Source organism: Diadema antillarum, unplaced genomic scaffold (assembly GCF_040938485.1).
Source record: "Diadema antillarum isolate AM-2024a unplaced genomic scaffold, OU_Dant_1.0 seq00000643_RagTag, whole genome shotgun sequence".
NCBI lineage: Eukaryota > Metazoa > Echinodermata > Echinoidea > Diadematoida > Diadematidae > Diadema > Diadema antillarum.
The window spans coordinates 692,721-698,720 of NW_027271557.1; positions in this window are offsets into that span (position 1 = coordinate 692,721).

Sequence of the window (6,000 nt, forward strand, 5' to 3'; positions counted from 1 at the left end):
CCTGTATAGCCATATTAAGCGGCCGTATGGCATCTCACTGAATACGTCGTATACATTCACGAAGTAAAGATGCGTCTACAGAACGGAAGAAAATTCGTTTACTTTTACGTCTTGAACTATAACATTGTGGTTTCAAGTAGATATAAGCTGGATTAACAACACTACAGAAGCTAGTCCCATGTCATCTGAAAAAAAAAGGTCTTTTTCTATAAATAGTCACAGACAGGGATAACTTCTACCTACTAACCCGTCCTCGTTCCTGACGAGAATACACTGAACGAATTCTGCAAGGTAAAAGAGAAATGCGTTCGCCTCCCACGTGACCAAGGAAACAACTCCTATCCTTCCCCCTTCATCAACAGCGACCCTGAAGTTTATGTTGTTGTTGTTGTTTTTATAAAAACGAATCTGCGCAAAATGCCAACAATGGAGTTCACGGTTATCACATGTCTCATTAAACCCCTACTATAATCTACCACGGACTTTTAAATAACATGGAAAGTTCTTGTAAATGAAGCACCTTTTGTTGAAGCACGCCATCTTTGTAATCAGTGTCAATGAAAGCTTCTGTGCAGGAAGATCTTGTGTAAACATTATTAATGGATCTCTTTCAACTGTAGGCCCTATAAAGTTCTACCGAGTGCGGAACACATAACTTAACATCCCAGATCCTCATTTACTTCAAGATTCTTTTCGTTTTCAAGCAAATACATGAATTCTCATTAGTGACCATGCACAACAAAACAAACAAAAGTCGCCAGACATGGATTTTTAGTTACGAGCATATATTCCTTATTGTGAAAGAGCAGACTTCAACCTTTAAAATGATGTATAACTCAAATCAAATGGACTCTACTAACCTATCTAAATATTGAAAAGAAAGCACACAATCCAGAAAAGAGTGAACTGAGAAAAGAGGCTCTGAAGCACAGAGTCTATTCAAGTGTTTAATCTTCACCATGCCGTGCTACCTGTGCAATGAACGGGATAAAAAAACAGGTTTGAAACCACCGGTTTAACAACATGGAAGGGATTAGCTGATTAAGCTGAAATTGAACATGTTCTATCAACACATTCTGTCCATAATAAATGGCAACTTTCAAAGCAGTAGCATTATCCTTTCTAAAGTTATTAGAGTTGAAAGTGAAGAGTGTGTACAGGGTTTTCACAGTAATGAAAGGGGGACTCTAAAGGCACACCTAATCACACTATTCTAAAAAAAAAAAAAAAAAAAAAAAAAAAAAAAAGGTGTTCAAGATTAACTGCTATCTTAAACACACTTTCCTGTTCATTTTATGATCTAAAACTTTAGCATAATGTAGAAGAAGACTTGCTCTTTTAGAAAATACATAAAAGTTAAGATTGACTAAATTGACCCTTTTCACCTATTTTTAGTCCTCACACAAAGTCAGTGCGTGCGACTTTTTGTTCGTTTTGTGGTGCACGGTCACATTTGACCTATATTTTGCATATGCGCAAATCACAACCGTGAATTTCCTTTTTGCATGAGACGGACTCGAGAATGCTGCATTCTTCAATCTCTTCAATCGCAGACGACGCGATGTGTATTAATGTCACGACCGTTCGGTATCGGACGTGCCACGGCCGAGGCAGTTGTAATCATGAACTGGCCAGTTCGACCTGGAACTGGCCACTGCTACAGCGCCCTCACTGTCAACGAGAACCAGAGCTAAGCATGCAACCCCATAATTGCCGGAGGGTCTCCGATTGCCTAAGTGTCAACGGCAATAGTTGTACAAATTGTAGAGCTGATGTCTTACCACTGACCGCCTCCTTGAAGTCGGAGACAATGTACACTGCTGGTCACACGATCCTCGTCTGAAATGTTGCCGTATCGGGAATGAATTAACCCCTTCCCCACCCCCTACCCACTAACACACAGGTGCAGCCAGATATACACACACTGTACCCAGTCCATTAATTTTACTTGGCAATGCGATCAAATCAAGATCAGGTAGCGGTATATTGCTAAATTCCCTGCCCAAATTGAGTGATCGCGAAAATTGAACCCTCGTTGAAAATTATAACAGCTTTTATAGTGCAAACATAAGAAGTTGATACTTCTTTAAATAATGCTCACAGTTTTTATTTTGTTGTTGTTGTTTTTTTAGATACTCTTTATTCTCATCATCAATAAAATCTTCCAATGCCGACAAAAGAGCTTGACTGTTTATAGGCCTACAATATTATTTTTTGATGTGGAATTTAATGTGAAATTATTTCCATGAATTGAGTAAACTTGAAATCTAACAGTTTCACTTGTTTTTCTGTGAAATAGTGTAACTGCCCAACGTGCCCAACGTTGTTAGGCAGGGGCCGCGGAAACGGGGGCTGGGGGGGGGGGGGCTGCATCCCCCCCCCCACACACACACACACACACTTTTGGATAGTGAAAAAAAAAATCAAAGAAAAAAAAAGAAAGAAAGGGGAAAAATCGGGGTAAAATCACATTACCCGAATTTCTCACAAAAAGTGTGCCCTCAGATCGCTTTATCTTGATTTCAAAAACGCAAAAGCTCCGTCGATTGGGAGGGGGCATCCCCCTCCCACACCCTCGCCCTCCATACCTCATTAAACTTTGTACATACACACAGATGATGCACACGCGGAATAAGAGCTGAATGCCGTGATTTTGCTGTTTAGTATTAACACTTTCCTGAAAAAATCTAATTATTTCCATAAATATATATTCTTTTTTGGGAGGGGGGATGGGCTGGGGGAGCTAGAAAAAAATCCAAGTATTGCACCAAAAGTTGCACCAGATCGCTGAATTTCAGGTCTGAAAATGTAAAATCACCTTCGTGTAGGAGGAGAAATATCCCTTTTGTATACTCTCGTGAGCATGCCTTTTCTGTTTGATTGCTTAACAGACAACATTCATGAAATTAATTGTAACAATACATACAAGAAGTTTATTCATATGCTACCACTTTATAGGCAAATTGTTCAATAATAATCCACACCAAAATATCCTGCTATACCTTACACAAGTGGGGCCGTTTCAAGTCGATAAAAGACGGAAAACATGCATCAAATTGCACCATTTACAACATAAAAATGCAAAAAGTTCTCACCGTGGGAGGGGGAACACCCCCCTCCCACACCCTCCCCCCTTCCCTCCGCTCGCTCGGGCTCCGTCGTTTGGCTCCCTCGCATAGTAGGCGTAACCGTAGGTCAAAGGGGGGGGGGGGGGGGGGGTGACCTTGTTTCCCCCCCCCCCCAACTGAAAAACGTTCCGCGGCCCCTCATGCAACTAACATAATGTGTGATCAGTGTTACCTGTTTGATTACGCTGTCTCATGAATAACATTCAGAAGAGTAGATAATATCAGTTCTTTCTTTTTCAAAGAGTTTTGTTGATGATTAAACAGGTCCATTGTATGCGCAGGCAATGAGCATTATACATGTTACATCGATTTCTATAAGAGACGCATTATGCAGCGAAAACTGACTAACACTAATGACTATTATTCATAAATCAGAGTATCTGGGCTATTTCATACAACGTCTAAATGTTTGCAGTCACCCCTCACACCTACTTGTAATGGAAGAACCGGTAATCTGCAACGTCTCATTTTCTGGAATTATGATCGCCTGTCTGACATTAAGATTAAATTCGCATTATTTTTGCCATCTTTTGCCTTCGGTGCCTAAGTTATTCATAATGATCATGGCTTTTAGATTTAATCTTCAGCTTGTCCTTCTTTTCCGTTATCTTCTTCATTTTTCCTACTCCTTTTTATTTTTTTCCTTCTTCCTTCTGCCCTCCGGATTTTCTCCTCTTCCCTCATCATTTTCCTTCGTCGTTCTACTTGATTTTTTTTTCGTTTCTTCTTTTTAAATCGCCTTTTCCTCGATATTCGTCCTCCTTGTCCTCTGACTTCTCTTGTTTTTTTTTTCTTTTACAATTTCATCATCCCTCTCCTCTTCCTTCTCATCATCCTTCCTTCTCATCATCCTTCGTTATTTCTTCATCCTCATCATCTTCTTTTTCGTCTTCGTCTTCGTCTTCTCCTTCTTCTTCATCATCTTCCTCCTTCTCTTCTTCTTCTTGTTCTTGTTCTTGTTCTTCCTCCTCCTCCTCATTCTCTTCTCCTTCTCCTCCTTCCTCTTCTTCTTTTTTTTTCTTCTTCTTCTTCTTCATCTCCCTTTTTCCCTTCACATGAAATGGCGCTGTTTTGTTTTGTTTTGTTTCTTTCGCGGCGTGTCCATGATGATGCTGTAGTCTGCTCCCATATTATTGAAGCTATCCGCTTAATGGCGGGAGTGCGAACGTGATTAGCATCTCAAGAGCAGAAAGCATATTGACATCAACGTCTGCATCTATCTTCCCATTTCCGACTGGATCGGATGCAGGCAATTGAGTTGGCTATTTCGCCCGTCCGTCGGGGCAGACATTATTCATTGATGTTACATTCGTTTGTGGACAGACCCGCTACCACTTGACATCACAACGGCGCCCAAACTAAATTGGAGTAAGATACGGGTTTTGTTTGGCTTTGCTGTTGTTTTGTTTTGCTTTTTTGTGGGGGGGGGGGGGGGGGGATTTCTCTATCTCGTTTTTTTTTTCTTTTTTCTCCTTCTTGTTTTGTTCCATTTCTTTATTTCATGTCCTATATAGCTTTTAAATGAGTTTTGTCTGTTTTTAAGTAAATGCATGCAAATTATGATATCCATGCACTATTTTTCATATTTCTGTTGAAGTCGTCGTTCACTGCGATCAGGAATCCCACAGACAGCAAACGAACGAAATTGCGATTGAAGAAATAATTCTTTTTATTCAATTATTTATTTATTAGAATTTTTATTTATTTACTTATTTATTTATTTATTTATCTTTCTATTTATTTATTTATTTATCTATCTATCTATCTATATATATATATACATATATATATATATTTATTCATTCATTTATTTAATTCTAATCTTTTGTCAGGGTAGCCCATTCACCAATAATTGGTCTTCCATGGAGCCCTGAATATATATTGATGAACATAATGTCCACTGACTAGCAGAACGTATACAGAAGATATACATACTGTACATTGCAATGTAACATAAGAAACAGTGTGTATTGATTATGCCACAACAAGTGTTCACCAGAATGCCAATATAACAATTAAATCGCTATTGTGCAGGAATGATTAGTTAGCCCAGAATAAATTTGGTGTGTTACTTACAAATAACAATTTTGTTTAAACAATCTCTTAAATGAATATATGGAAGAAGCTGATCTGATTGAATAATCTAGCTTATTCCATTCAGGTAAAGAAGATACGATTGTGCTACACTTGTGACAATCAGAGCTAAATCTTGGCACACGTAGACTTCCACTGTCTATTATTGTATTAGACTTGTGTGATGTTCGTGTCCATCACATAGGCTTAACTAAGTGTACCTGCAGGTAAAAAGGTAAAATAGTTATGAACGCATCTATATGTCATCATAACGCGATTGAACTCGAAACGTTTGTCTTTATACTGTCATCCATTTTAAATGAATTAAAGAAAAGATCCTTTTAAATAAATCAGCCGACGGTGTGTCGGCTGATTTATTTGTGGTTGTCATGACGTGGTTGTCATGACGACACAATAGTTTTGTTTTTGTTTTTCCGACGGCCATATCATGAGGGACTTAATATTCTAAAGATGTTTCTACCAAGAGACGAAACTATATTAGTACCGGTAATGCAAATGTCAGATTGGATTTCCGTGATCACGTTGGTGAGATTATTACCAGCCTTTATCTTCTAAAAGAATCCTAATGGCAGTCTCCCACTCCCCTGAGGTTTTATAGTAATGCCATGTATAGCATAAACGTCTTAGTAAAATATCATAAGACAGTTAGTTAAAATATAGATATGTTTTTTAGCTTATAGGTTACTAAACGATAATATGTCGTAGTGATGATTTTTAGGGGAATGAAATCAACCACAAAATAATACATGTGTATTGAGTGAATGCGGCAATTTTAGTA